The sequence below is a fragment of the Bombina bombina genome, chromosome 4 (assembly GCF_027579735.1).
Source record: "Bombina bombina isolate aBomBom1 chromosome 4, aBomBom1.pri, whole genome shotgun sequence".
Lineage (NCBI taxonomy): Eukaryota > Metazoa > Chordata > Amphibia > Anura > Bombinatoridae > Bombina > Bombina bombina.
This window is the reverse complement of record NC_069502.1, coordinates 550,495,899-550,518,590: the sequence shown is the minus strand read 5'-3', so window position 1 is coordinate 550,518,590 and position 22,692 is coordinate 550,495,899.

The window sequence follows — 22,692 nt, the reverse complement described above, 5'->3', positions numbered from 1 at the left end:
TGAATCAGTGTGTGGTCTTTGTTGATCTCTTACATATGAATTTGCATATAATTGTGGCTTCTGAGTCTGCTGCACTTTATAATAGAACTTCAGTATAAGGATAATAATATATTTAAATGTGCATGGGCATATGTTAATCACCTGCAGTTTACAGTTTACACTAAATAATACAATAATTCATATTTTTTGCATATTGAGTGAAATTTACATTGTGTGTTTAAGAGTGGAAACCTGCTTACTTAAAGGGGCAGTAAACAACTTGTAATTACAATATATTTCTGTTGTGTTGCTATAGATTAACAGATAAGCCAAGTCTTAACATTTGTAAAACAAATTAGTATCATTTATACTGCTATTATTTTCAGTAGCTAAACTCCACTCACCATTTGCCTTATTTGGAGGAGCTACTCTGGGCTTTAGTCTACAGTTAAAGCCTATTAGTGACAGCTATGTAGCAGGGTTATCCTTGATACGTCAGCAGGGTGTTTCTCATGTTCTGAAAAGTAGAAATAGCTACATTTTCACAGTTAAATTACATAAAAAGAGGGGAGAACAGAAGAAAGAGGGTGACCTGCAACCTAACCTAATTCTGACCCAGTACCACTAGAGATGTTTAGGAAATATGTGTGTTTAATAGCCAAAAATATGTATGTGGCACTTATGACTTCTACAATATTAATTGGTGGTCCATATATGTTAGGAAGTTACCATCACTGCTCTAAAGAGTTCAATGTTGGCAATAATGGAAAGCACATATCCTTAATTCATACAATCACACCCACAAAATATTATATATGGGCAATTTTTCTATGTTGAAGATATTACCACATATTGGGCTAGATTATAAGTGGAGCGCAAAATATATAGTTTCCACGAAAGCGACATTTGCGCTCCACTTAGTAATACCAGCGTACACATTGGTATTACAAGTTAGGTACAATTTGAATGTAACTTCATGTTCGCATTGCACAGAAGATTTGCGCTCACAAAAGCGTGCTTCCATAGGATCCTAGCGCAGCAAAGTTGGTAAGTCGCGCAGCAATGGGCAGCAGATTGTAAATATATATGGATATGAATATATACATACTGTATATATTTATGTGTTAATATGTGTATATACACATATTAACACATACATATTTATGTATCTAAGCATATACATATATTTTTACAGAGAACACACAGTTCTCATAGACAGAAATGTAAAGGCACTTTTCAGTGCCATTTTTTTTTAACACCCTGCACCATTCAACTTTAACCCCTCATAAATATGCTACTTTTTTTTTAAATAAAAAATAGAATATTCTTTATTTTGGGGGCAATTTGGGATTATTTTAAAAATTAACCAAAGGTCTGACATGTGTTTAATTTTTTGAGAGCTAATTACTACCACAATCTCATGGTAGCAACAACCAGCCACTTATAATGGCTGGTTATTTATCGCACGGGTGTAAACGGGCAAATTTGCCCGTTTAGGGGTGTGAGATAAATTAGAGCACCACTTGTAATCTAGCCCATTATTGGTTTTGTAGTTCTCAAAACTGTGAATTTGTGTCTGCAGAAATAACATGCCCCTAATCAGCAAAAATGTTGTAAATTAAACATATATAGTTGAGAAATAGACCTTACAGGGACATAATTATGTAATAAAACTTTTGGGTTTCAGATAGAGCATACAATTTTAAGATTTCATATATATGTCTATTATCAAATTTGCTTATTCTCTTGGTATCATTTGTTGAAGAAGAGCAATGTGCTACTGGGGCCAGCTGAACACATTGGGTGAGACAGTGACAAGCAGCTGGCTTACAGTAGTGCATTGCTTCTGAGCCTACCTATGTATGCTTTTCAACAATGGATAACAAGAAAATGAAGCAAATTAGATAAGTGAAGTAAATTGGAAATTTGTTAAAAGCTGCATGTTTAATTTGGACTTTACTGTCCCTTTAATGCCGTTGCTCCCCTACAAATCTATGTAAAGCTGAAAAGTGGATCAAATATAAATGATTAACTTATTAAACTGGAGATAGTTCACGTTACGATAATTTAATTAATTTCAATAATCTATCTATGCGTATCTAATGATATATAAACAAATCAGTTATGGTCTGATATAACTGGAAAAATAATCTGAAAAATGATTATTCTTAAAATAAAAAGCATGATTTAAATTCTTCTTACTAAATAGTGATTAAGATTGTGATTTAAATCAATTTAAATTATATCAAATTTACCATGATATATGTATATATATATATATATATATATATATACATATATATATATAACACTGAACGATCATATAGGGTTGCCATTTTCCTTGTTCAGAGAGGGATTGCTTGATAGTTGAGGGCTGGACTGACCTTATTAGGTGAGATCAGACTAATATACTTCAGGAAAGTTATTTTATTTGAAAAACATTATTGGGCTTAAAGAGGCTGCTCTAGGTAGTAAATCACCTTAGAACAAGCTAACAAGTAATTAAGCTGTTGTTCGTTTAATTACTCTTACACAGCTGTTTACTTGCGGATTTAAACATAAATCTAAAGATTATGCACCCCATTTCTCAAACAGTGGAGGCTGCTTTGGAAACCCTTGTGGTGCAGGCTCACCCATGCAAGCCTGCTTATCACAATTTAAAGAGTTATAAAACTTAGAGTTTTTATATTAAGTCTTCTGTTTCCTAAGTATATAAATAACAACTTTAGAGCACTAAAACTTTTCAAACATTAAAACTTATTTTCTTTTTCCTTTTTTTTTTTTTTACAAACTGCATCTTGCCGCTCTCTCTCAGTAGCAGAAAGCCCCTGCACACTGTCACCGAAATGCTGGAAAGCTATTGACCAATCAGAGCGATTTAAATAATTAGCTCTATGGAAATTGAAATTGGGAAAGCGTGATCCCGTTCGCATGCGCAATAGGGTGCAAACATACATGCATGTCTATTTTGTGGGAAGCGTCGTTAATACAGTAAACTGATACCGCAGCAATACTCCTCTTATTGAAAGCTTAACCAGAGAAGAGAATCATGGGATTAAAAATGGAGGTGCGCACTCCCGAGGGCTATATGTAGAGCCATCTGTGAACGGCTTTGCATATTTAGCAAAACGGAGGGAGTGTAAATGAAGATAAATTGTAAGTGGGGGTTTTTTAATATTCAAATAAAAAAAAAAACATTCAATTATGAAATATAAAGTTAGATCTGATTTTTTAAAAGATGCAATTTTATTTTGAAGGTTTAATGTCCATTCAAGTTAAAGGGACAGGAAAGTCAAAATTAAACTTGCATGATTCAGATAGAGCATGTCATTTTACGACACTTTTAAATTCACTTCTATTTTCAAAGGTGCTTCATTCTCTTAGTATCCGTTGTTAAAAAATGAATACGCACATATCATACAGTAGTGGGAGCTGCTGCTAATTGGTGCCTGCACAAATTTCTCTCTTGTGATTGGCTAAATAGATATTTTCAGCTTCCTGTCAGTAGTACAATGATGTCCCTTCAAGAGAAGGAAGGAAATTTGATAATAGAATTAAATTTAAAATTTGTTTAAAATTGTATTTTTCATCTGAATCATAAAATAAAATTTTGGGGTTTACTATCCCTTTAAGACCACTGCTTTTTTATGTCAGAAGTCGTAGAGTTACATCACACCAGACTCCCTTGCCCAGAGTGATTGACAAGCCCTGCTGTGGCACAATTAAAAACATTCGGCTAGATTTAGAGTTCTGCATTAGCCGTCAAAAGCAGCGTTAAGTGCTCCTAACACTGCTTTTGGCCGGCCGCTGGTATTTAGAGTCAGGCAGGAAAGGGTCTAACGCTCACTTTCAAGCCGCAAATTTTCCATACCCCAGATCCCCTTACGCCAATTGCGTATCCTATCTTTTCAATTGGATCTGCCTAAAGCCGGTATATAGAATCTTGGCTGAAGTGAGCAGTAGACCCTCTACTGACAAGACTCCAGCCACAGAAAAAAGTCAGTAGTTAAGAGCTTTCTGGGCTAACGCCGGTTTATAAAGCTCTGAACTACTGTGCTACAAAGTACACTAACATCCATAAACTAGCTATGTACCCCTAAACCGAGGTCCCCCCACATCGCCGCCACTATAATAAAAAAAATTTAACCCCTAATTTGCCGACCGCACACCACCGCCACCTACGTTATATTTATGAACCCCTAATCTTTTGCCCCTAACACCGCCGACCCCTATATTATATTTATTAACCCCTAATCTGCCCCCCCAATGTCGCCGCTACCTTACCTACACTTATTAACCCCTAATCTGCCGACCGGACCTCGCCGCCACTATAATAAATGTATTAACCCCTAAACCGCCGCACTCCCGCCTCGCAAACCCTATAATAAATAGTATTAACCCCAATCTGCCCTCCCTAATATCAGCGCCACCTAATTTCAAGTATTAACCCCTAATCTGCCGACTGGACCTCGCCGCTACTCTAATAAATGTATTGACCCCTAAAGCTAAGTCTAACCCTAACCCTAACACCCCCCTAAATTAAATATAATTTTAATCTAACAAAATAAATTAAATATTATTAACTAAAGTATTCCTATTTAAAACTAAATACTTACCTGTAAAATAAACCCTAATATAGCTACAATATAACGAATAATTATATTGTAGCTATTTTAGGATTTATATTTATTTTACAGGCAGCTTTGTATTTATTTTAACTAGGTACAATAGCTATTAAATAGTTATTAACTATTTAATAGCTACCTAGTTAAAATAATTACAAAATTACCTGTAAAATAAATCCTAACCTAAGTTACAATTAAACCTAACACTACACTAGCAATAAATTAATTAAATACATTTCCTACAATTAAATAAACTAAACTAAATTACAAAAACAAACAAACACTAAATTACAAAAAATAAAAAAAGATTACAAACATTTTAAGCTAATTACACCTACTCTAAGCCCCCAAATAAAATAACAAAGCCCCCCAAAATAAAAAAATTACCCTACCCTAATCTAAATTACAAAAGTTAACAGCTCTATTACCAGCCCTTAAAAGGGCTTTTTGCGGGGCATGCCCCAAAGTAATCAGCTCTTTTGCCTGTAAAAAAACACAATACCACCCCCCAACATTACAACCCACCACCCACATACCCCTACTCTAACCCAAACCCCCCTTAAATAAACCTAACACTACCCCCCTGAAGATCTCCTTACCTTGAGTCGTCTTCACCCAACCGGGCCGAAGTCTTCATCCGATGGGGCAGAAGAGGACATCCAGACCAGCAGAAGTCTTCATCCTATCTGGGCAGAAGAGGACATCCGGACTGGCAGACATCTTCATCCAAGCGGCATCTTCTATCTACATCCATCCGACGAGGAGCGGCTCCATCTTCAAGACCTCCGGCGTGGAACATCCTCCTTCCCCGACGACTACCCGACGAATGAAGGTTCCTTTAGGTGACGTCATCCAAGATGGCGTCCCTCGAATTCCAATTGGCTGATAGGATTATATCAGCCAATCGGAATTAAGGTAGGAAAAATCTGATTGGCTGATTGAATCAGCCAATCAGATTGAGCTTGCATTCTATTGGCTGATCGGAACAGCCAATAGAATGCGAGCTAAATCTGATTGGCTGATTGGATCAGCCAATCGGATTGAACTTGAATCTGATTGGCTGATTCAATAAGCCAATCAGATTTTTCCTACCTTAATTCCGATTGGCTGATAGAATCCTATCAGCCAATCGGAATTCGAGGGACGCCATCTTGGATGACGTCACTTAAAGGAACTTCATTCGTAGGGTAGTCGTTGGGGAAGGAGGATATTCCGCGCCGGAGGTCTTGAAGATGGAGCCGCTCCTCGTCGGATGGATGAAGATAGAAGATGCCGCTTGGATGAAGATGTCTGCCGGTCCGGATGTCCTCTTCTGCCCAGATAGGATGAAGACTTCTGCCAGTCTGGATGTCCTCTTCTGCCCCATCGGATGAAGACTTCGGCCCGGTTGGGTGAAGACGACTCAAAGTAGGGAGATCTTCAGGGGGGTAGTGTTAGGTTTATTTAAGGGGGGTTTGGGTTAGAGTAGGGGTATGTGGGTGGTGGGTTGTAATGTAAAGAGCTGATTACTTTGGGGCATGCCCCGCAAAAAGCCCTTTTAAGGGCTGGTAATAGAGCTGTTAACTTTTGTAATTTAGATTAGGGTAGGGTAATTTTTTTTATTTTGGGGGGCTTTGTTATTTTATTAGGGGGCTTAGAGAAGGTGTAATTAGCTGAAAATTCTCTTAATCTTTTTTATTTTTTGTAATTTAGTGTTTGTTTTTTTTTGTAATTTAGTTTAGTTTATTTAATTGTAGGTAATTGTAGGTAATTTATTTAATTAATTTATTGATAGTATAGTGCTAGGTTTAATTGTAAATTAGGTTAGGATTTATTTTATAGGTAATTTTGTAGCGGCGAGGTCCGGTCGGCAGATTAGGGGTTAATACTTAAAATTAGGTGGCGGCGATGTTAGGGAGGGCAGATTAGGGGTTAATACTATTTATTATAGGGTTTGTGAGGTGGGAGTGCGGCGGTTTAGGGGTTAATACATTTATTATAGTGGCGGCGAGGTCCGGTCGGCAGATTAGGGGTTAATAAGTGTAGGTAAGGTAGCGGCGACGTTGGGGGGGGCAGATTAGGGGTTAATAAATATAATATAGGGGTCGGCGATGTTGGGGGCAGCAGATTAGGGGTACATAGGGATAATGTAGGTGGCGGCGATGTCCGGAGCGGCAGATTAGGGGTTAATTGTGTAATGCAGGTGTCAGCGATGTCGAGGGCAGCAGATTAGGGGTTAATAAGTGTAAGGTTAGGGGTGTTTAGACTCGGGGTTCATGTTAGGGTGTTAGGTGCAGACTTAGAAAGTGTTTCCTCATAGGAAACAATGGGGCTGCGTTGGGAGTTGAACGCTACTTTTTTGCAGGTGTTAGGTTTTTTTAGCCAAAACTGCCCCATTGTTTCCTATAAGCAACGCTGGTATTGAGGGTTGAAGTGGCGGTACATTAGGCTCAACGCTGCCTTTTTGGAGCCTAACGCAGCCCTTCAGACAACTCTAAATACGAGCTTTGTCTTAAGGGTGCGTTGGGAAAAAAAGCTGCGTTAGCTACGCGGGTCTTTTCATGACAAAACTCTAAATCTAGCCGCTCGTGTCTGGCATATCTTTGCATAAAAAGTGCATAAAAAATGCAAAAAAGCTTAAGTGCGCATAAGTAGAAAACTACGCACAAACAATAAAATATGTAGACATAATTCCTCTTTTTAATGTGTTCATGGAAAAACTTTTAATAAAAATTACTTTTAAAATAAAAAAATGGGGACATTATAGATGATAGTGGTTGCACTCTCTTCACACCTTGGTGTCAGATTATCTGAGATGATGGCAAACAAACAAACAAAGATGGTCCTGATACAGGGTACTCAAATTTCTTCCAAGCACACTGTCAGTATATGGCCGGGTTATAATACAATATATTTAATAATTATTCTTTAAAATAAAACCCCAATAAAATGCATATACTAAGACAATAAAATTAATGTAAATTCCTAAATTCTTTATATTAGTTAAAATGTATAGACACATTGAAATACATTTGTAGAAAACCAGATATGAATCAATACTATACACATTTAAACTATTATAATATGCTATGCAAAGATCATAAAAGTTGCCTTATTCAAAATAGTCTCTCAAATCAGAGTTGCATTTAAAATACCACAATAAGATATCAGAATCTGAGCCACTAACATTCAAGCAGTACAATCAGCTATATAGTCACAATTTATTTTATATCATTCCAATTTAAAACATCAGAAATTGTATATATTATTTGTGCCAACAACCAAACTACTATGCCAATTTATCTAAACTGAAATAAATTCTTAGTTACTTACAATTAAGACCAATGCTAATATATATATATATTTGCAAAGATAAATTACTTAACACTAAAGGATTAGTTTTAAAATACACAGGCTATGAAATACAAGGTTAAAATACAATTTATTCCTTTAAATCTGCTAACTACAGTGACAATGGATGTTTGTTTTAAATATTACCTATATTTAGCAACCTCTTATAACTTACCAAAAATAACCAAATCGATATTCAGCTTCCAATATTCTTTGTTTCATCTCATATGAAAATAAGTTTATTTGCAAATATGGATCATAAAAAAGGTTGCCCAATATTGCTTATAGTAACTGTATTTCAACGCAGCCAATTTTTCAGTTACTAGTCCTCCAGCAAAAAGTCAGCCACACTCCTCTTTTTCTCCTCTTGCCTACAGCTTATATTGTCCTAATCATTGATGAAACAATATGGGAGGCCCTTCGAAGCTGAACATCTCATTGGTTAACTTGGGAGACGCCTCCCTTTTGTTAACAGTCAAATCTTTTGGCTGTAATTCTCGCCTCACAACACCGGGGGCAGCAGACAGAGACAAACAGTTTAATTAAATTGTTTCTATACAGTAAAGACATTTCTTTAAAAATGTTTTATTTAAAATACTATGATTTCTTTATATTAATGTTACATGTTCAAATACACATGTTTCACACAGTATCATTTTCTCTGATCATTTTAAGATCACACGTGAACATATTCCACTTATAAAAAACAAAAAAAATCCATTTAAAATAGCATTTGATTATTTCCCCATATTCATACAAAAACCGCAGCATATTTCACATTCAGTGCACCTCTTTCTGAATGTATAGTATGATGCCCATGACCAATTGTTGTCTGCAACACAAAGAAATAATTGTTAGAAATGTTAAACATTCATATATCTATTTGCAATATTTATCAATCTCAGCAAATATTTATCTAATATGAACGCTTTTTGTCACTGCTTCTTAAGCCCACAATCTCCCATGTTCATGTGTTTTCAAAAATACAGAGGTTAAGACATTTTGAAATTTTTGTCTGAATATTTATTTGAGTATTCCCTTATATGAAGATTATATAGATAATTTATTTTGCAAGATTTTTTTTTATTCTCTTTATGTTACACAGAGACTTCAAATGCCAATTTGTGTGGGATCTGCACATGGAAAACTCTGCAGGGGATAATTCACACTTATTTGACATAATCCATTTCTAAAACTAAAAACTGGTTTTCCCTGTCTAATTGAGTTTCAAAAGAAATCCAGCTATTTCTCTGACATCCCTGCATGGGATTATCTATCTGATAATCTTGTTCTCATATGTCCTGTTAATCAGGAAGGGAAATCATCAAGCTTGATCCAAGATTTATAATATACAAAATATACATGGCCATTTCTTTTTAAGCAATTTCCCTTTCTTTGAAATGACTGATGTTTTATATCTAGAATAAAGGGTTAGTGACAATCTGATGGGGGTTTCAGCTTCACACCTTATCAGGAACTCTTTGAGAGCAATCCTTTGTTCTCTCTGAAATAATTATGCAAGTAGTTTCTTTAAAGAGTGAGAGAGAATTGAACTGTGGTCATCATAAATCTATGTGTAGATAAATATACATATATATATATATATATATTTATTTTATTTTTTCAATAATTCTCAGGTATCCTGACATAAATCCCCCTTCCAATTTTAAATAGATGTAGAACACATGTATTTGAATTGGCTTACAGTCAGTGGTATTTGGTGAGTACATTGGCAGTGTGCATCATAGACAGTCTTCTGTGCAGAGAGTCTGATATTCTTGAACCCTTATTCCAATAGTTAGGCCTCTTTAAACTACAGCATTTATTTAGTACATTTGGGGATATGGCACTTCATTCTCCCTCTATGACTTGTAGTCGGGATCTAGGATGGCATGCTCGCAACTGATTAATATGGACCCGTTTATCTATGAAACTATCATTTTTGGGGATCCTTATTTTATAGGCAAATGGAGATATTTTGTCAGTGATGACAAAAGGACCCTTCCATGATGGAAGAAATTTCTTCTCCTTAACCTGATCTCTTCCAAAGTTCCTTTTTGGACATTTTGAGATCAAAATAGGTTTTAGTGGCAGTTGCAGCCTTTCTAAGTTGCTTTGAGCAAATGCAAAGGCATATTGCAGGTGCTTTCTTAGGTTGTCCACATATTGATGCGTATTGTCAGCGTTTATCAAGTTCTGGTCTGATGTATGGTACAGTAGATGCTGAGGTAGAACGATTCTTCTACCTGTCATCAGTTCAAAAGGTGACATCTTGGTAGCACTACTTGGAGTTGCTCTTAATGCCATTAAGACTAGAGGTAGTTTTACATCCCAGTCTTTACCCATTTCACTCATAAACTTTTTGAGGATTTTCACAATGGATTGGTTGTAACGCTCTACACTACCACTTGAGGCAGCTCTATATGCAATATGGAGCTTTCTTTTAACCCCTAGTATTTTCCACATTTTGGTCATCACTTCGCTAGTGAAGTGGGTTCCCCGATCTGATTAGATTTTTTGGGGTAAAACAAATCTGGAAAACATGTGGTTGATGAGCAATGCTGTGCATGTTTTAGCACTATTGTTAGGTGCACTGATGCACTCTACCCATTTAGTGAACAGGCATGTCACTGGTAACATGTATTTGTTACCTCTTGATGACCTTGTTACTGGACCAATAAAATCAATTTGTATATCTGACCATGGCATTACCATCCCCCTTTTCTGCAATGGCGCCCTATGGTGCAGTGGGTTGGACTGTGGACAGATTAAACAACCTTGACAGTAGGTTTGAACATCTTTCAACATGTGTGGCCAAAAAGCGTAGTCACACAATATTTCATATGTGAGTTTGGCACCGCGATGGCCAGATGTGGGAGCATCATGGGCATGTATAAGCATGAGACCTCTGAACTTGGTGGGTACCACCCATTGCTGGATGCCAGTTTTGGAGGTTCTAATTAATAAACCATCCTGTAACTTGAATTGTGACCTGGATTTCATTAAGATTCTAAGATCTTCCTTGCCAATACAATCATCTTTTGAGATGGGGTTATTTTCAGGATCTTCTATGTGTTTTTAGAAGATGTCTACAATGGGGTCTTATTTTTGACTAGTGATCCGGTCCTCACTAGGAGAATCCTGACTCCATTGTACCAGATTAGGCTCACTCTGATGTTTAGCCTGGTTTCTGGTAATGGCTTCTACCTGAATTGCACCCATTAAGTGGTCGATATTAAGGAGTTCTCCAGTTATGGCTCCTTGTTTGGCTAATGAATCCACAAGATCATTGCCTTCCTTATCAGGACCTAGAACCCTGGAATGATGCTTGGTCTTCATCCAGTGTATGGTTAAATCATTGGACACCACTAGATTATCAATCTCGCAGAACAACTTGCCATGCTTGACTGGTTTGTTGTTACTTTTCTGCATGTCATTTCTTTTCCAAGTTGGCAGGTATTCAACAAAACTGTTGCGCACATAATTTGAGTCAGTAATGATCACAAATTCACAAATATTTTGTTCAATAGCCATGTCAATGGTTTTTAGAACAGCAGTGAGTTCTGCAACTTGAGTGGATCTTGGTCCAATGTTGAAACCTATAGATATATTTGGAATCCATTTGCCCAAGTTATACCAAGGCCAGCGACTAATATGCGCTCATTTTCGATAGTGGCATGGTAAGAACAGTCATCAACATATACCCAAGGTAATGTTTGACAATGGTCCTCATTATATATTTTATATGGGGAAAGCAATTGTTCCTCCAGGAAATCATCTTCTAATAATTCTTCTCCAGGATCCTTAGTAGTACAGTCGTGGAGCTCAGCAAGCCCCTGTGCGACTGGATTCTTTTTATTCTGCTTATAGCGAATTTCTAAAGGCCAGCCTTGTAAGGAAAGAGTCCACGCTGTTATGCGGCTATTAGACAGATTTCCATCTCTTATTCTCTCACTTTGCAGATATAGCAAAGGCTGGTGGGACGTTTCTACAATAATTTTTCTTGCCCTGTATATAGCTGCAGAAATTTTGTAGAGCCCATACAGTAGATAAGATGGCTTTTTCACAATCGCTAAATTTTATTTCTACTGGGGATAGAATTTTGCTCGCATAAGCAATGACTTTGCTTAAATTATCATGCTTTTGGTATAAAACAGCACTCATGCTTATATCTGTGTAACCTGTTTCTAAGAAGAAAGTTTTATCACCTTCAGGGTATGCTAAGCAAGCTGCTTGAGGGAGTTTCCTCTTCAGCTCTCTGATAGCTGTCTCTTGAGTCTCACTCCAGTGCCATTTCACATCCTTCTTTAGAAGAAGTAGTAGTGGTTTTAGCTAATTCTGCATAATTATAATTGAATTTGCGAGAATAATTTGTCATACCCAGGAATGATCTCAATTCCTTTAAGTTAGTTGGGTTTTTAGAATTTATGATAGCTTCCACCTTTTTCTTCTGAGGATTTAGTCCTTCAGAAGTAACTTCATGTCCCAAGAAGTTTACACCAGTGCGGCACCATTGAGCTTATTGTAGGGATAATTTGACACCTGCCCTTTTAAGTTGGCTGAGGAGCTCTGCAATTTGTTTTTCAAAGTCTGTGCTTTTGATTAAAACATCATCAACATAAGATAAGGTCCCCCTTTCCAGTGCATCAGGCATAACCTTATGCATGAATACAGCACATTCATGTCCAGAATTTATGTATCCAAAAGAAAGTCTCTGAAATGCATACTGGACATTTTGGAATGAGAATGTCAGCTTATACTGGTCCTCCTCATGTACCTTTATGGTCCAATATCCCTGTGCACAATCAATGGCAGTGAATATTTTAGAACCCTGCATCTGCGCTAGGCACTGGTCAATATATGGCACAGACCAGCCAGACATGTACACTCATTTGTTTAGCTGCCTTAAGTCAGCACACACACGCCATTGTCCATTGGGCTTAAGAACACCTAGAATAGGATTATTATAAGGGCTGTGCACCTGTCGGATAATACCCCTTTCTTCCAAGTTCCTTATGATTTCTGCAAGAGAATCATATGAGGCTAAAGGAAGTATGTATTGTTTTACAAAGACAGGTGGTGCATTGGGATCTGTTTGTATTCTTGTGATGTGCAAGTCTGTAGTCCCACAGTCATAAGAATCCCTAGCAAAAATTTCCTTGTACTCCATCAGGAGCTCTCACAGCTGTCGGCGTTCATCATCACTGGAACAGCCATTAGCTAAAGATATTTGCTCTTTGCTGAAATCCTGGAAATATTTCAGGCTGTCCTATTTCATAGGCTTCTTCCAACCTAGAGGTGAGGTCCCCTTGATTATAATTTATATTGCCCCCATGACTCTGGGTATTGGGGTATTCTTGCTGTTTAATCGGTTGATCAAACACCAGGGAGGCTTCTTCAATTTTACAGATGCCTTCCTCTGAGCTGAATGGATAAATAGACTGAATATTAAATAGACCCTCTGGCATAGATGCAAAGGATTGTTCTATTAATTGTTCTTCAGTTAAGTATCCTTCAGGTATTAGCCCAATTACATTATTCTGGAATCCAAAAGTGTAATAACTTGATTCCAGCGCATATCCTATTGTAGTTCCCTTGGATAGGGTTATATCCTGTGGGGTCATGTTATGCACAATAACATGTATTGGAATAGTTCCAATATTTACCAAAGGAGTATAGGTCATTGTGATACCCAGATTTTTTTATTCTATGAGAGAGGCAAATTAGTGTTTCAGAAGTTTTTAATTTCTGACCTCTTTTTACCTGTAAGGGTAAAAGAAATTTATCAGCCCCAGCAGGAATTATAACGTATTGTTAGACACCTGCATATTCACAGCATATGGCAATTGCTGGTTTGATTTCAGGGCTGCATTTTCATCCTGAAATACTTCAGGGTCCCCCTTTAACCTGCTCCAGAGGCAAGAGTTAATCAAATCTATTTGTATGGCATATCTATGTAAGAGATCATTGCCAACGTATATTTGATTATGGGGAGTATTTAAAACTAAAAAACAGGTGTTGCACTGATTTATTACCTATAGATATAGATAATAAGCACTTAGCTGTGATGTTATAGCTTTCAAACCTGTCATCCAGGCCGTGGACACAGTGGTCCTGGGGAGAAAGATATTTAATCACCTTAGGTTCAGCTATCTGCGCCTATAAGCCTTCGCTTATATAGCTAGCTTCCTGTTTTAAGTTTAATTTGGCATACTTGGTTTTCCCAAGGTCATGCACTTGCATAGGGATAAAAAGATCATCCTTAACTTTCTCAATTCCTGTGAGGTATTGAGCGTGGCCTCCCCCTTAGGGATTTTATGATCCCCCTTGTGGAGAGATATGGTTAATACATTGCCGTCTAAGAAAATATTCACTATCTTTCCAGGCGAAATTTTAAAAGTATTACCATCAGAGACACTTAAAGGAGTCTGATCATCTATCTGCAGGAGAGATACTTCAGGTACAGAGTTATCCCTGAAATGAATCTCCACAGTATCTGGCTTCTCTTCCACCACGTGACAGTTATGTCGGGTGCGAGATATATCGGATTTCTCATAATTGATAGGTCTTTTTACTTGTAACCAAATTACATTATTTATGCAATCAATTATGGTGCTTAATCGCTTTAGGAGATCACTAACATTAATTATATGATCAGTTGGCAGATCCACTATAATGACAGGGTGCCTTATGACCCTGTTCCCCAGTTTAAATTTTAACCATGCCATACCGTAGACTTTTAGAGAGTCACCCCCAACACCTATTAGTGAACCATCAAATTCTTTTATTTTAGGTTTGTTGCCTGAGATCCAGTATCAATTTATCCCATGATAGGGTTGGAAACTGAATCCTGCAGCTCAGCTAATACATAATATCTCCCTGCAGTTTCTACCATTTCACACATAAAACTGGCATGGTTACACAGTTGTGGGATTCGCCACATGTTACCTGAATCCGCCGTGTTACCTGATGCAGAAAAAACTTAATTCTTACCATTCATGTCCTCTATAATAGGGCTGATTGGGTTCTTGTGTACTGTATCTGTGGAAATAAGAAATAAGAAAAGAAATAAAGAGAATGCTGCAAAGGAAAAGATTTGTTAAACCTTTTAGGCCGAGGTTGCTCTACATCACAGCTAAATCGTCTGTTTCCGGTCTGTAGGGAGAGAATATGATTAGTACCTATATTGACATTTATCATTTAATTTGGTATATCTCTCCCCTCCCTTTCAGGTGATACTGCAGTATTTATGACTGTGCCTGTGGTCCACTGCTGGCCACTGGCTGTACCCCTAAAAAAGGATTGTTAGGTTGCTGAGCCATTAACGCTTGACTTATATTAGTGAATTGTTCGCTCAACCGAATTAGCTGGGCACTAAGCTGATCTACTTGATCGTATAAGTTACCTCTAGCCCTGGGCCTATCTCTTGATGCCCCATGGTAGTGATTCCTGGACCATTGGGTCCCTTCAGAATCAGGGCTGCTGTTTCTATCCTGGCATGGTTGCCCCTGGGGTTCAGCTTGTCTTGTGTTAGTATTTTGGGGAGCACTATTTACTTGGGGTGTCTGGTTATCCTGAGAGTATTTTCGCCACTTATTGCATCTACCTTTGTGAGGATACCTATTATCTTGTGGGTATTCTTCTCTTTGGGAGTAATTACTTACCTGGGTATGCCCCCCATTTTGGATATAGTCTCTCTGCGCCTCAGCCCGTGTTGGGGGAGGGGCAGAGTTAAAACTTTGTGGGGATGGCCTGTTTTCTCGGGTCACCCCCCGCATAGGTTTTCTTTTTAGACTCCAAATTGAGGGGGCTAGGTGACGCCCTAGTTCCTGCCACAATTTTGGGACTGGGTTTTGATTCCCTTTTAACCCCCTGTTCACCGGACTGCTGAATAGAGTATAACTTTGTACTCTCTTTGATCAGCCATTCCAATGATCAGTTCTCATCAAAATCTCTAGCTAAATTAAGTTTGATGGGCACGGGCAGTGCTTCAAAAAAAAAATTCACAAATTCTGAGCATTCAAATATGGGATTATCTTCAGCCATACTGTATGCACTTTTCAGTACATTCTATAGGGCTCTGATTTGCACTACATTTTAAACCGTACACAGCTATTTTCGCTGCAGTTTTAGTGCGATATTGCCCGAATTCTTTTCTGCCCTGTCGTTTTGTCTCATTCCAGGAATGAATATTCATATCCTTTAGTGAAGCAAAGAATTTGTGATATTTACCTTCAAATACCCAGGGCAGAAATTCAATTTTTGACTGCTCACTTGTAACATTCATTATAGATAAAGCATTTTCAAAGGCCTCTAAGTGGTCAATTATAGAATTCGTTCCCTTATTGGAGAACTTAGGTACTGCATGACTTAAAAATGTAATTCTTTTATGGGTGTCATATACCATATAAGGCGTATCTCGGGATTTCCTAGGAGTCTTATTTCTGGGGCTGGAGTATCTCTTATCTGCCCTATTACTATGGGGAGACCCCCTACGTGCATTAGTACTACGTGGGCTATTTGGGTAGTTAGCTCCGCCCTCTGACTCACTACTAGAGCTTCCCTCCCCCTCCTCAGCTGAGTTATAGCAGCTCCCTGAATTTATATCATGAGGTGTCTGTCTATTTGGGAAATTTACTTCTGACCCATTAGGGGTCACTTGTTTAAATTCTTCCCTAAATTTCTGCATTTAAATTCTGATGTATTCTTAAGAGATTCAGAATTATCTGTATTATTCTCATTGCTAATAGAGGGGTTTTCATTATGACGATACGGCCTATTTAAACCACTTAATTCTCTCTGGCATTGTGCGAAATGTTTACTTAACTCTTGTATTTTGCTAGTAAATTTAAGTTATGATTTTTTCTAAGGCGGCTATGTCTTGGGCAAACTCATCAATTTTATTTTCGGCTATTTTTAAATTCTCTTCGCATCTGCGTGAGGAGCGAATACTATTTTCTAGCCCCTGAATTTGCAATTCTTTCTCTATGAGATATAGCGACATTTCGTCAATAATGCATATTACAAGGGGCCAAGATTTTAGTATTAGTTCGTATAACTTTTTGAGAATCTTACATTGATTAATTTTTAATAATTCTTGGAATAATTCACTTTTTTCATTCCACCTTCCATCATCAATAGCAATATTTTTAGCCTTAATTTCAAGCATATCCATATAGTCATTTAATTCACCCACAATATTAAACCTCTCTTTAATGTGGCCTATAATGTCCATCTTAAGGACATCACCTGCAGTAAGGGGTATTGTCGGGGAACAATTTTCAACGCTATGTACAGATTCAACTGATTCACCTCTGGTTACAGAGATTATTATATTGGCTTAGTATTTAGTTAAATTAAAATGCTAATACAATTTTGGCCAATAAGATTAAAAAAAATATATAATTTAAAAAATATTAATGTTAATTTTGAAATATGAAAAATTAATATTTCATCAATTTTTCAAAAATTAATTTTGAATAATATTTCAAGATATTAATATTAACTTTGAAATATTTAATCACAACAACAACAAAAATAATAATATATACATCATTTTTCTTCAATAAAATTTCTATTTACTACAAATATATTATATCAACGTTATAAATATTAATAATATCTCGTGCAAGTGCCTCCAAATAATATGTCAGTATATGGCCGGGTTATAATACAATATATTTAATAATTATTCTTTAAACTAAAACCCCAATAAAATGCATATACCAAGACAATAAAATGAATGTAAATTCCTTAATTCTTTATATTAGTTAAAATTTATAGACACATTGAAATACATTTGTAGAAAACCAGATATGAATCAATACTATACACATTTAAGCTATTATTATATGCTATGCAAAGATCATAAAAGTTGCATTATTCACAATAGTCTCTCAAATCAGAGTTGCATTTAAAATCTGAATCTGAATCAGAAGCCACTAACATTCAAGCAGTACAATCAGCTATATAGCCACAATTTATTTTATATAATTCCAATTTAAAACATCAGACATTGTATATATTATTTGTGCCAACAACCAAACTCCTATGCCAATTTATCTAAACTGAAATAAATTCTTAGTTACTTACAATTAAGACCAATTCTAATATATATATATATATATATATATTTGTAAAGATAAATTACTTAACACTAAAGGATTAGTTTTAAAATACACAGGCTATGAAATACAAGGTTAAAATAAAATGTATTCCTTTAAATCTGCTAACTACAGCGACAATGGATGTTTGTTTTAAATATTACATATATTTAGCAACCTCTTACTTACTTTACCAAAAATAACCAAATTGATTTTCAGCTTCCAATATTCTTTGTTTCATCTCATATGAAAATAAGTGTATTTGCAAATATGGATCATAAAAAAGGTAACCCAATCTTGCTTATAGTAAATGTATTTCAACGCAGCCAATTTTTCAGTTACTAGTGCTCCAGCAAAAAGTCAGCCACCCTCCTCTTTTTCTCCTCTTGCATACAGCTTATATTGTCCTAATCATTGATGAAACAATATGGGAGGCCCTTCGGAGCTGAACATCTCATTGGTTAACTTGGGAGACGCCTCCCTTTTGTTAACAGTCAAATCTTTTGGCTGTATTTCTCGCCTCATGACACCGGGGGCAGCAGACAGACAGTTTCATTAAATTGTTTCTATACAGTAAAAACATTTCTTTAAAAATGTTTTATTTAAAATACTATAATTTCTTTATATTAATAAGTTACATGTTCAAATACACATGGGTCACACAGTATCATTTTCTCTGATCATTTTAAGATCACACGTGAACATATTCCACTTATAATGTTAAAAAAAATCAATTTAAAATAGCATTTTGATTATTTCTCCAAATTCATACAAAAACCGCAGCATATTTAACATTCAGTGCACTTCTTTCTGAATGTATAGTATGATGCCCTTGACCAACTGTTGTCTGCAACACAAAGAAATAATTGTTAGAAATGTTAAACATTCATATATCTATTTGCAATATTTATCAATCTCAGCAAATATTTATCTAATATGAATGCTATTTGTCACTGCTTCTTAGGTCCACAATCACCCATATTCATGTGTTTTCAAAAATACAGAGGTTAAGACATTTTGAAATGTTTGTCTGAATATTTATTTGAGTATTCCCTTATATGAAGATTATATAGATAATTTCTTTATGTTACACAGAGACTTCAAATGCCAATTTGTCTGGGATCTGCACATGGGAAACTCCGCAGGGGATAATTCACACTTATGTGACATAATCCATTTCTTCAGCTAAAAACTGGTTTTCCCTGTCTAATTGAGTTTCAAAAGAAATCAAGCTATTTCTCTGACATCCTTGCATGGGATTATCTATCTGATAATCTTGTTCTCATATGTTCTGTTAATCAGGAAGGGAAATCATCACGTTTGATCCAAGATTTATAATATACAAAATATACATGGCCATTTCATTTGAAGCAATTTTCCTTTCTTTGAAATGACTGATGGCCAAATGTATATTATTAATAATAATAATACTCAGGTATCCTGACAACACAAACAGTGCTATCAGGCACAGGCTGGATATTTACAGCAACCCAGCTAGCTGATTCCCAGGATACTGGAACAATGTAGTCCCCATACTATCTGCCCAGAGTTAGAAGGATTGGTAGAATTCAGGAAGTAGTGCATGGTTCAAAAGTTAAAATCATATAAATTTATAAAAAAAATTGGTATAGCACAGTTCTCTATAAAAATGAATGCCACTCTCTATCACTCCAGCTGCACAATGGTGCAAACAAGAAAGCAGACTTGTAAAGCAATAGCTACAGAAGCCTGCAAGGATCAAAAAACCTTGACCTTCATCTGTTTGAATGTGCAGCAATTTCAAGAGTGCATTTTTGCCCTACCTATTTAAAACTTACATACATCAAATATTTCACAATATACTGTACTATTTGTAGACATAATGGGCAAGATTACAAGTGGCATGCTAATGTTAGCACATGTGATAAGCAATATCGGGACAGCACTAACTTGTGCACATATTACAAGTTGAAAGTAAACGGGTGTGCTCAAGCGCAAGCACAATTTGCACTCATCGGGCTAGCGCAAGTGAAGACCTAACATTAGGTGTAAGGGGTAAAAAAAATGTTGCACCAAGCATAATACAAGTACATTAAAATAAAGTGATACACTCATATATACACTATCTGTTAAAAATGATTCATATAAATATAAAAACAATTTCTTTCATGTAATTGGCAAGTGTCCATGAGCTAGTGACGTATGGGATATACAATCCTACCAGGAGGGGCAAAGTTTCCCAAACCTCAAAATGCCTATAAATACACCCCTTACCACACCCACAATTCAGTTTTACAAACTTTGCCTCCTATGGAAGTGGTGAAGTAAGTTTGTGCTAAGATTTCTACGTTGATATACGCTTCTCTGCATTTTGAAACCCAATTCCTCTCCTGTGAAGGGAGTATCACCTATTGAATGCAATGGTTTTCCTCACGGGGATCAATTTCATAGGTTCTCTGTTATCGGTCGTAGAGATTCATCTCCTACCTCCCTTTTCAGATTGACAATATACTCTCATATTCCATTACCTCTACTGATAACCGTTTCAGTACTGGTTTGGCTATCTGCTATTTGTGGATGGGTATCTTTTGGTAAGTATGTTTTCATTACTTAAGACACTCTCAGCTATGGTTTGGCACTTTATGTATTTATATAAAGTTCTAAATATATGTATGGTACTTATATTTGCCATGAATCAGGTTTTCAGTATATTTCCTTTTGCAGACTGTCAGTTTCATATCTGGGAAATGCTTTTTTATGAAAAATGTATTTCTAACCTGGGGTATAGTCTCTTTTTCTAATTGACTGTCTTTTAAATTCGCGGGCAGAATTAGGCTTGCGAGGGCGCAAAATGCCAGAGTTTATTGCGTCATTCTTGGCGCAAGATTTTTTTGGCACAAAGTTACGTTCGTTGATGCAAATCCATCATTTCCAGCGTCTTAGTTGACGCTGAGTCCTTTCACAAGGTTGCGTCATCTATGACATGCGTGTGTCGTTTCCGGACGTTTTTGGTGCCCAAAAATATTTTTCTGTTTGTTGTGTGTCATACTTGGCCCCAAATATTTTCATTATTTAAGACCCCTTTTCTATTTGCCTCCTGCCTTTTTTCTATGTCAGAGGGCTATGCTGTTTGTATTTTTTCCCATTCCTGAAACTGCCATATATGAAAATTGATAATTTTGCTTTGCAGGTTGTTTTTTTCTCTTATATTTGCAAGATGTCTCTATCTGATCCTGTCTCAGAAATCCCTGATGGAACCCTGCGGCCTGATAACAATTCTACCAAAGCTAAGTGCATTTGTTGTAAACTTGTGAGGGTTATACTTCCAGCTGTGGTTTGTAATGGTTGTCATGATAAACTTTTACATGCAGAGAATGTATCCATCAGTAGTAGTTCATTACCTGTTGCTGTTCCCTCAACATCTAATGCACAAGATATACCTGTAAATTTAAAATAATGTATTTCTGATTCTTTTCAGAAGGCTTTGTCTGCCATTCCACCTTCTAATAAACGTAAAAGGTCTTTTAAAACTTCTCATAAGGTTGATGAAATTTCAAATGACCAGCAACATACTGAATTATCCTTCTCTGATGAGGATCTATCTGATTCAGAAGATCTTGCCTCAGATATTGACACTGACAAATCCTCTTATTTATTTAAAATGGAGTATATTCATTCTTTGTTAAAAGAAGTGTTGATTACATTAGATATGGAAGAAAATAATCCTCTTGATATTAAAACTAGTAAACGTTTAAATTCTGTTTATAAACCTCCTGTGGTTATTCCAGAGGTTTTTCCAGTTCCTGATGCTATTTCTGATATGATTTCTAAGGAATGGAATAGGCTTGGTACTTCTTTTATTCCTTCTTCAAGGTTTAAATTTTTTTATCCTTTGCCAGCAGTTAGATTGGAGTTTTGGGAAAAGATCCCCAAAGTTGATGGGGCTATCTCTACTCTTGCTAAACGTACTACTATTCCTACGGAAGATAGTACTTCTTTTAAAGATCATTTAGATAGGAAATTTGAATCTTATCTAAGGAAAGCTTATTTTTATTCAGGTCATCTTCTTAGGCCTACAAATTATTTGGCTGATGTTGCAGCTGCTTCAACTTTTTGGTTGGAAACTTTAGCGCAACAAGTATCAGATCATGATTTGTCTAGCATTGTTAAGTTGATTCAACATGCTAATAATTTAATTTGTGATGCCATTTTTGATATTATCAAAATTGATGTTAAATCTTTGTCTTTAGCTATTTTAGCTAGAAGAGCTTTGTGGCTCAAATCTTGGAATGCTGATATGACTTCTAAGTCCAGATTGCTATCTCTTTCTTTCCAAGGTAATACATTATTTGGTTCTCAGTTGGATTCAATAATTTCAACTGTCACTGGGGGGAAGGGAGTTTTTTGCCTCAGGATAAAAGACCTAAGGGTAAATCTAAAGCTTCTAATCGTTTTCCTTCCTTTCGATAAAATAAGGAACAGAAACCTAATCCTTCCCCCAAGGAATCTGCTTCCAATTGGAAACCTTCTTCAAATTTGAATAAATCCAAGCCATTTAAGAGATCAAAACCAGCCCCCAAGTCTGCATGAAGGTGCGGCCCTCATTCCAGCTCAGCTGGTAGGGGGCAGATTAAAATTTTTCAAAGATGTTTGGATCAATTCGGTCCAAAATCATT